We start from the raw sequence: 10,162 nt of genomic DNA on the forward strand, positions 1-10,162 counted from the left end.
TGTGTTCTCGCACCCACACTGTTTGGGACCTTCTTCTCCCTGCTGCTCTCACATGCGTTCAAGTCTTCAGAAGAAGGAATTTTCCTCCACACAAGATCAGGGGGCAGGTTGTTCAACCTTTCCCGTCTAAGAGCGAAGACCAAAGTACGGAAAGTACTCATCAGGGAACTCCTCTTTGCTGACGATGATGCATTAACATCTCACACTGGAGAGTGTCTGCAGAGTATCATCGACAGGTTTTCGGCTGCTTGCAACGAATTTGGCCTAAGCATCAGCCTCAAGAAAACGAGCATCTTGGGACAGGACGTCAGAAATGCTCCATCCATCAATATTGGCGACCACGCTCTGGAAGTGGTTCAAGAGTTCAGCTGCCTCGGCTCAACAATCACCAGTAACCTGTCTCTCGATGCACGAATCAACAAGCGCATGGGAAAGGCTTCCACTGCTATGTCCAGACAGGCCAAGAGAGTGTGGGAAAATGGCACACTGACACGGAACACAAAGTTCCAAGTGTATCAAGCCTGTATCCTCAGTACCTTGCTCTGCAGCATCGAGGCCTGGACAACATATGTCAGCCAAGAGCGAAGTTTCAATTCATTCCATCATCGCTGCCTCCGGAGAATCCGTGGCATCAAGTGGCTGGATCGTATCTCTAACACAGAAGTCCTCGAGGCGGCCAACATCCCCAACTTATACACCCTACTGAGCCAGTGGCACTTGAGATGGCTTGGCCATGTGAGCTGCATGGAAGATGGCAGGATCCACAAGGACACATTGTACAGTGAGCTCGTCACTGGTATCAGACCCACCAACCGTCCATGTCTCCGCTTTAAACACGTCTGCAAACGCGACATGAAGTCCTGTGACATGGATCACAAGTCGTGCGAGTCAGTTGTCAGTGATCTCCAGAGCTGGTGGGCAGCCATAAAGGCGGGGCTAACGTGTGGTGAGTCAAAGAGACTTAGCAGTTGGCAGGAAAAAAGTCAGAAGTGCAAGGGGAGAGCCAACTACGTAACAGCCCCGACAACCAATTTTATCTGCAGTACCTGTGGAAGAGTCTGTCACTCTCGAATTGACATTTTTCACCACTCCAGGCGCTGTTCCACAAACCACTGACCACCTCCAGGCGCTTCCCCATTGTCTCCCAAGACAAGGAGGCCAAAGAAGAAGATTGTTAATACTCCACACGTTAAGTCACAAAGCCTTAAGGCTTATCTTTTTTACGTTGCTTGTCTCCTTCCCACTATTTTTCACTGTGGCCCTGTTTGATTCAGGCCCTTGATTTCTCTGCCTATCACTTTTCTTATTCCCCTTAATGTCTTTTGTTCTTGTCCTTGATCCCCCTTCCTCTGACTCCTTGCAAAGTTTCCAATCCTCCTGCCATTTTAGTTCAATCCCCCCCCAACCACTCGAGCAAACACTCTCCCTGGGACATACCTTTGTGTTAGGTAAGACGTCATCTCGTGGAGCATTTTCCCCCTCTTTCCCATTGCCTCCAGTTTAGTTCGGGCTCCTTGATCCCATACTAGGTCTAATGTTATTTTTATGTCAATTTCAGTCACTGTCACCTCTTGAAAACAGCTCTATTTTCCATGTTTGGTCAAGGTTGTAATGAAGTCTGGAATTGCGTGCCCCTGGTGGAACCCAAACTGAGCATCGGTCAGCGATGTGTTACTGAGTAATTGTTTATTGATAACACTGTCAACGATACCTTCCACCACTTTGCTGATGATTGTGAGTAGACTGATGGGGTAGTTAATGGGCGGATTGGACTTTTCCCGATTTTTGTAGACAGGACATAGCTGGGCAAATTGCGCATTGTCAGGAAGATGTGCTTTTTGCAATTGTACTTCAACAGTTTCTCTCAGGCCACAGCTGGTTCGAGAGCACAGGTCTTCAGTATGACAGTTGGAATTGTGTCAGGGCCCATCGTGTTTTCTATATTCAGTGCTTTCACCCGTCTCTTGATAGCACGTGGATTTAATGGAATTCTCTCGAGGCTGGCATCAATGATGATAAGGACCAATCTTCTCTTCAACCCAGGACCGAATCCACTTCCACCACATACTCGGTATTGGACAAAGCTTTGGCCCCAGCACTGATCCTTGAGGCACTCCACGAGTTGCAGTCTGATATCTTGAAAATGCTCCATTTATCCCTACTTGTTGCTTTCTGTCTGTTAACCTCTAAATCCTCCTTGCATGTTCACATATTACTTCAATTCCATGAGCCTTTATCTCGTGTATTAATCTTCGATGGCATCTTACCGAATGCCTTTTGGAAATCCAATTATACTACATTCCTGCCCTTTCAGTTACATCCTCAGAATTCTGGAATAAATCTGTCAATCAAGATTTCCATTCGGTAAAAACATGTTGACTTCGTTTGATCAGAGAATGATTTTCCCAGTGCTTGTTCATACTTCCTTTATGATAGATTCGGACATATTCCAGACGACTGATGTTCGGCTAACTTGCCTGTAATTCCCCATACTACGTGCAAAATAGTGTGGCTCCTGTGCCGCAATCGGTTAGCGCGTGGTACTTATACAGCAGTGCAATTAATGAGCTATGCCGAGGTTGTGAGTTCGAGCCTCACCTGGAGCACAGAATTTTAGACACGGGGAGCAATGAGAAACAGCTGCACAGTGCAGAGAGCAGTCATTCGTCAGTCTGAACTGGCCAGAAGAAGGGGAACAATACAACTGTGAGGTGACATCAAAGGAACAGGAGCCACGTGCAGTGAGAGCACTGCAAAACTTCATGGTTATTTCCAGCAGAGAAGCAGACAACTCGGTCCATGCCATTTCTGCACAGAGCAACGCAGTCAGGCTCGATGCCCGTAGCCCTGCAAGTCTGCTTTTCTCAGAATTCCTCCTGAAGGCATTGATCATTTCTGCTTCTACCACTCTTGTGGGCAGCGAGTTCCAGGTCATTATCACTTGAAATATAAAAACAGTGCTTCCTCATACTCCCCAACATCCTTTTTTTCCACAGAACTGGCAATTTGTGGTCGCTACTCCTTGTGCAGTCTGTTAATGGGAACAATTTTTCCTTGTCTAACTTATCCAAGCCTGTCATAATCTGGTACACTTCTATTAAAATCTCCCCTCAATCTCTTTTGTTCTAAGGAGAACAACCCCAGCTCTGCCAACCTAAAATAAAAGCAAAATACTGTGGATGCGAACCTAACATTGAAACTAAAATGCTCCATCCCTGGAACCCTTCTCCTAAATCTCCTCTAAACCCGCTCAAGGACCCTCATATCATAGAACATAGTACATAGAACAGTACAGCTCAGTACAGGCCCTTCGGCCCACGATGTTGTGCCGACACTTTTACCTACTCTAAGATCAAACTACCGACATACCCTTCATTCTACTATCATCCATGTACCTATCCAAGAGTTCCTTAAATGTCCCTAATGTATCTGCTTCTACTACCACCGTTGGCAGTGCATTCCACGCACCCACCACTCTCCGTGTCAAGAACCTACCTCTGACATCTCCTCTAAACCTTCCTCCTGTCACCTTAAAATTATGCCCCCTGGTGATAGCCCTTTCTGCCCTGGGAAAAAGTCTCTGGCTATCCACTCTATCTATGCCTCTCATCATCTTATCCACCTCTATCAAGTCACCTCTCATCATTCTTCGCTCCAATGAGAAAAGCCCGAGCTCCCTCAACCTTTCTGCATGAGACATGCCCTCCAGTCCAGGCAGCATCCTGGTAAATTTCCTCTGCAAACTCTCTAAAGCTTCCACATCCTTCTTATAATGAGGCGACCAGAACTGAACACAATATTCCAAGTGTGGTCAAACCAGGGCTTTATAGAGTTGCAGCACAACCTCGCTGCTCTTAAACTCAATCCCCCTGTTAACGAAAGCCAACACACCATATGCCTTCTTAACAAACCTATCAACTTGGGTGGCACCTTTGAGGGATCTATGGACATGGACCCCAAGATCCCTCTGTTCCTCCACACTGCCAAGAATCCTGTCTTTAAGCCTGTATTCTGCATTCAAATTCGACCTTCCAAAATGAATCACTTCACACTTTTCCTGGTTGAACTCCATCTGCCACTTCTCAGCCCAGCTCTGCATCCTGTCAATGTCCCGTTGCAACCGACAACAGCCCGCCACACTATCCACAACTCCAGCAACCTTTGTGTCATCGGCAAAATTACTAAACCAACCTTCCACTTCCTCATCCAAGTCATTTATAAAAATCACAAAGAGCAGAAGTCTCAGAACAGATCCCTGCAGAACACCACTGGTCACCGAGCTCCAGGCTGAATACTTTCCACCTACTACCACACTCTGTCTTCTATGGGCCAGCCAATTCTGTATCCAGACAGCCAAATTTCCCTGTATCCCATGCCTCCTTACTTTCTGAATGAGCCTACCATGGGGAACCTTATCAAACGCCATGCTAAAATCCATATACACCACATTCACTGCTCTTCCTTCATCAATATGTTTTGTCACATCCTCAAAGAATTCAATAAGGCTTGGGAGGCATGACCTGCCCCTCACAAAGCCATGCTGACCGTCTCTAATCAAACTATACTTTTACAAATAATCATAAATCCTGTCTCTCAGAATCCTCTCCAATAATTTGCCCACCACCAAGGTAAGACTGACTGGTCTGTAATTCCCAGGGTTATCCCTATTCCCTTTCTTGAACAAGGGAATAACATTTGCCACCCTCCAATCATCTGGTCCCACTCCAGTGGACAGTGAGGACGCAAAGATCATCAAAGTTCTCCCTGTGTCTGCGTGGGTTTCCTCCGGGTGCTCCGGTTTCCTCCCACATGCCAAAGATTTGCATGTTGATCGGTTAATTGGCCATTATAAATTGCCCCTAGTATAGGTAGGTGATAGGGAAATATAGGGACAGGTGGGGATGTGGTAGGAATATGGGATTAGTGTAGGATTAGTATAAATGAGTGGTTGATGGTCGGCACAGACTCGATGGGCCGAAGGGCCTGTTTCAATGCTGTATCTCTGAACTAAACTGAATCATCGCCAATGGCACGGCAAATTCTTCCCTCGCTTCCCGTAATAACCTTGGGTATATCCCTTATGGCCCCGGGGACTTATCTATTATCATGTCTTTCAAACTTTCCAGCATATCCTCCTTCTTAACATCAACCTGTTCGAGCATATCAGCCTGTTCCACGCTGTCCTCACAAACGACAAGGTCCCTCTCACAAGTGAATACTGAAGCAAAGGATTCATTAAGGACCTCCCCTACCTATATCGTTCCTGAAATGTGGTGACAAGAGCGGGACATAGTTGTGGCTAACCAGAGCCTTATAAAGGTTCACCATAATTGTACTGAGTACTTCTTTTTATTAAGCCTAAGATTCCTTAGGCTTCACTAACTATTCTCTCAGTATATCTTGCCACCTTCAAAGATCTATGCACCAGCACTCCCAGGTCACTCTGTTCCAGCACGCTCTTTCGAACTATGCTATTACGTCTACATTGCCTCTTCTTAATTCTTCTGTCAAAATGCATCACTTCACACTTGTGAGGATAAAATTCTATCTGCCACCATTCTGTCCATTCTACTGTCCTATCTATGGCCTGTTGTAGGCTGTTCATATTATGCTCACTGGTTGCTGCAGCTCCAAGTTTGGTGTCATCATCAAATTTTGAAATTGTGCTATCTATTCCTGGGTTCACGTCATTTACATGAAAAACAAAAATCAGCACTGACCCTTGGGGAACATCACTATCTAACATCCTGCAGTCTGAAAAACAACCATTTTCTTTGACTTGTTGTTTTCAGTCCTTAAGCCAATATTTTATCCAACTGGACACTGACCGTCCTATTCCATGAGTCACAATTTTATTAACAAGCCTTTAATGTGGTACCTTATCAAATATTTTCTTAAAATCCATATAACCAACATTCAGCACACTCCCTTCATCAAAATTCTCCTTTACTTCATAAAAAAATTCAATTAAATTAGTCATGCATGATTTGTCTTTTACAAATCCATGCTGGTTATTTTAATTACCTCGAACCTCTCGACTGTAAATTGATATTTTCCCTGACTATTGTTACGAAAATCTTACCCACTACTGATGTTAAACCAACTGGCCTGTAATTGCGACGACTGACCTTACACATTTGTTGGCACCTTCTCTGGCACCTTCTATCCTGACTCAAATTTCCAGAACTTGTGGAAAGACCTTGACCCATCTTGGACTGAGTCTGAGGAGAGGTTTCTCCAACAGAGGCTGATTTTGACCTCGAGCTACATTTGAAATTTCCATTTCATCAGACATGTCTCTCTAACTGTGCCTTGGATCTGAACTCAAACATTTTCTTGCACAAGTTTCGGGCATGAGTAACTATTGGTGCTCAACTCGCAACAGAACTATCTGATTTATCAGACACATTTGAATCTTTCCAACTTCCTTCTTTTTTTTGCGAACCTCTGAAGGTAAAAAATGAACGATATGTCCAAACCTAACTTTTCCACTACAAAACATCTTGACTAAATATGTACGAGGACCACATCTTCCACAACTCTTCCTGGTCGCCACTTCAACCACTTGTGATGATGAATCTTCACTCTCACCTTCTGGTTCAACTTCAGACTTCTTTCTCCCACTCTACCCCTATCATGGCTCTCTTTCTGTCTTGATTGTTTTTCTTCTACTGACAGTGCTAAATGTGGCGTCAGCAATGAAAACCTCATTCTGGCCTGTCTTATGAGAAACAGGTCCCTCATAATTTTATACACCTCCATTACATCTCCCCTTAACTTTCTCTGTTCCAAGGAATACAAACCCAGCCTTATCCAATCATTCCTCAGCTGATCTGCATGTAAATGACGTTCAGGATGAGTTTCCGAGTTTTTCTCCCTGAATCTAATGAATCCGATCATTGTCACTGGAATCCTTTTAGACGTGGATCCAATGCTATTTGTTCCCCAGGAAGTGACCATTCTCATTCTGTGACAGAGACGTTTTTTGTTTTGTACAAAAGCTGCACTGGAACTTCCCACTTTCAAAGTATTATCATTTACTGTACATTAGGCTGCATCTACAAACTTGTCTCTCACATGTCCAGTGATTCGGAGGACACTTGTAAATCAGGAATTGTGAATTTCACAACAGTGTGCTGGAGAAAGATACAGTTTGAGTGCAGGTGCCAGTGGTGGAGGAATGGAGAGCTGGGATTCGCCCATGAAAGCAGCAACAAAGTTTAAAACAATCACAGTGAACATGGAGCTCCAACCCATGACCATGAAATTAAGAATCTCATGCTCTATTGACTGAGGTATCTGGGCAACCAACGGTAGCGTTGCCATATCTCTCAGAAAGTGAGATAACTGTTGGTTTCCTCCTGGTGCCTCAGCTTTTTTTGTGTTCCAAGATGTAAAAGGAAATTGATCAACAAAAGCCCAAGGATGCAATACATTCCACTCAATCATCAATAACATCATTCCCATCTTCCACTTTTTAGCTGCACCTCCTTCCAAAGATTGCAATCCATTTTACTGAGGAATTGTTCTGGGATTTATTGTTTACCTACGCTGTGTCCTCATTTTGATATGAGATTCTCTTCAATATCCACCACAAATTGAATTGCAAACCGAACAGACAAACACGAGAAACACCAAACCCATGGTGCTCACTTTCAGAACAGTCAGCTTTTAAATACCATGAACACATTTTACATGGGAACGATATTGAAAGTTGTTACTATTGCTTGTGACTCATTCATTGTGCTCAGAATATGAGGAGGTTTGGCCAGGGCTGTAGTGTCCCGTGTCCCACACATGTACAGTAACCCTCTGATTGATTTGTTGTTTTCTGTTGACAGTGGGTGATTGGAGAGTGTGGGTTTAGAATATTGCTGCTTGTCCCGGTCTCACTGACTGTGGCATTGGGAATGGTTGAATAATTGATGTAACTGTTTCCATGTGCGACATAAAGCTTTGACCTGCTGTTATTAACCGAGGTAGCACGGAATGATCATTTAATAATGGCTCACAAATTTGAACAGAAATCAGCTGTAATGTTCAACGTTGAGGGCGACTTTCTGCACTGACAGGGGTAGAAAGGAAATTGAGTGAAAGACGCTGTGAACAGCTTGAGTGTACAGAACTGTACAGAGGAAAAGCAAATGTAACAATCTGTGACATATTGCAATTTGATAACATGAATTGACGAATGTCTATCACTCAAGGTTTCCTGGTATTTCATGGAATACGTTTTGATAAGGTTTCAACGTGGTTTTGAACTGTGGACTGTTCACAAATACAAGAATGATGATAACTCTAACTTTATGGAAACATTGCACTGCAATCAACCTGGGGAGCAAAACCAGAATGTTAAACTGTTATTTTAAATTAGCACGAGGTGATTTTTTTCGAAGTCATCTTTAAATGATCTATAAATGATTCGAAGCTCATGACATTCTGGCTATTTCAGCAGCCGTGTTGAAAACATCAAATGTTTTTGCTTTTGACGTCTTCAATCTTCTGGAAAATATAATTCAGGAATGTGAGATTCCAGATATGTGGATAGACTGGAGAAGCTGGGGTTGTTCATCTTCGAGCAGAGAAGGAGAGAGGAGAATTGATCGAATGCTTAAATGAAGGGTTTAGATCCAAGAATTAAAGAGGAACTGTTTCTATTGGCTGAAGGATTGAAGATCCAGAGAGTACAGATTGAAAAATTTTGGCAGAAGAAGAGGTGACATCGAGATCTGCTGAAAGATCACTGACCTGAAACATTAACTCTGTTTCTCACTCCACAGGTGCTGGCGAACCTGCTGAGTATTTCCATCACTTTCTGCTTTTATTTCAGATTTTCAGCAACCACAGTCTTGTTACTTTTCTACTAAACTTCAACCCAAGTTGGGCGAGTTTATTTTTACCTTTGCTGTTGCTTTTCTGACCGAACTCCATTTACCAGGCATAATGCTTCATTGCATGCAGTTGTTGCCGAGTGGTTAAGATGATAAACTTAACAATCTGTTGTGAATTCTGTGTGAGTGCTCGTGTCCTGCTGTCCACCTTTCCGATTATTTCAAAGTTTAACGAGGTCCCTGCAGAACCAATCATCAATTACAGGTAATAAAATCCTGCACCTTTCAATCCCTCCAGGATTTTCTCATTTGCATTTCAAAATTTACGTTTAGAAATGGAACAAAAATTTGCCAAATTGGAGACACTTTCTTTCTGGCTGTCTGTCTCTCTTTTGGCCTCCCTCACTCTCGGTGCACAAATTTGTGTGTTTCATTCTATGTGTGTCAATGTGGTTCAAATCCCCGAGGAGGTGACTGGATTTTTACCTTCATAATCTTGATTTATTTTAGTTGTATAGAGTTATTTTAACATGTTACAGAGGAAAATAGCAGGGTAAAAATAATACAAGACGAGATTGTCTCTTTCTGCATTTTCCAGAGCGGAGACTCTTCAGCAATTCAATGCCCGTGTGTGACAAAGCAGAGGATGATTGAAATTTTTACTGAGCAACATTTAAACAGATAGAGAACGAGAAATCATAGTCAAGTGGTTACGATAATAAACACATTGAGATAATGAATTAATAAACAAAAAAAGAAGAATTTCAAACAGGAGATTTGGAATTGTTTCCACTGCTGCCAGGTCTCACAGTGAACAGGAAAATAAACATTCACTCACAAATTTACCAGAACGGAGAGGTTAAAACAAACAGGAAAACCTCGAGAATAGAGAAGGCTGGAAGGTGACCTGATAGAATTTGGGAAGCTTTGTCCCTATTTCATCAGGGATGAGAGGCGAATTTATACACTCTGCTTCAGGTTTACATTTACTGAACCGGAATCAAACAAACAATAAGATTTTTACAGACCTGGAAATAAAGTTTCCATATTGAGATGTAATTCTTAAGATCATATTTTGGCATCTGCTGAATCAGTATTTTTGTCGAACTCTCTGTCTCTCTCTGTCATGAGATTACAGAAGAAACCACACTTCAAAAGTACTTTATTGACTGTAAAGTGCTTTGTGAGATCCTGATAACGTGAAAGGCGCTGTTTAAATGTACATCTTTGTGTCTTTTCTTGCTTTCTGTCTGTCAACCTCAATGAAGTAAAATATGGAATTGTGGAGTGAATCTGTTCCTTTCAGCATCTACTCCAGACTCTATTGATCT

General features: G+C 43.0%; 1 non-coding gene across 1 annotated transcript; it reads left to right on the plus strand.

The window, feature by feature from the left end:
• The first annotated feature begins 2,511 nt into the window (after positions 1-2,511).
• Positions 2,512-2,606, plus strand: trnai-uau (transfer RNA isoleucine (anticodon UAU)). The gene is made up of 2 exons: positions 2,512-2,549; positions 2,571-2,606. It is a non-coding gene; the product is annotated as a tRNA-Ile (tRNA).
• Positions 2,607-10,162: the final 7,556 nt, after the last annotated feature.

Source organism: Heterodontus francisci, unplaced genomic scaffold (assembly GCF_036365525.1).
Source record: "Heterodontus francisci isolate sHetFra1 unplaced genomic scaffold, sHetFra1.hap1 HAP1_SCAFFOLD_737, whole genome shotgun sequence".
In the NCBI taxonomy this organism is placed as follows: Eukaryota; Metazoa; Chordata; class Chondrichthyes; order Heterodontiformes; family Heterodontidae; genus Heterodontus; species Heterodontus francisci.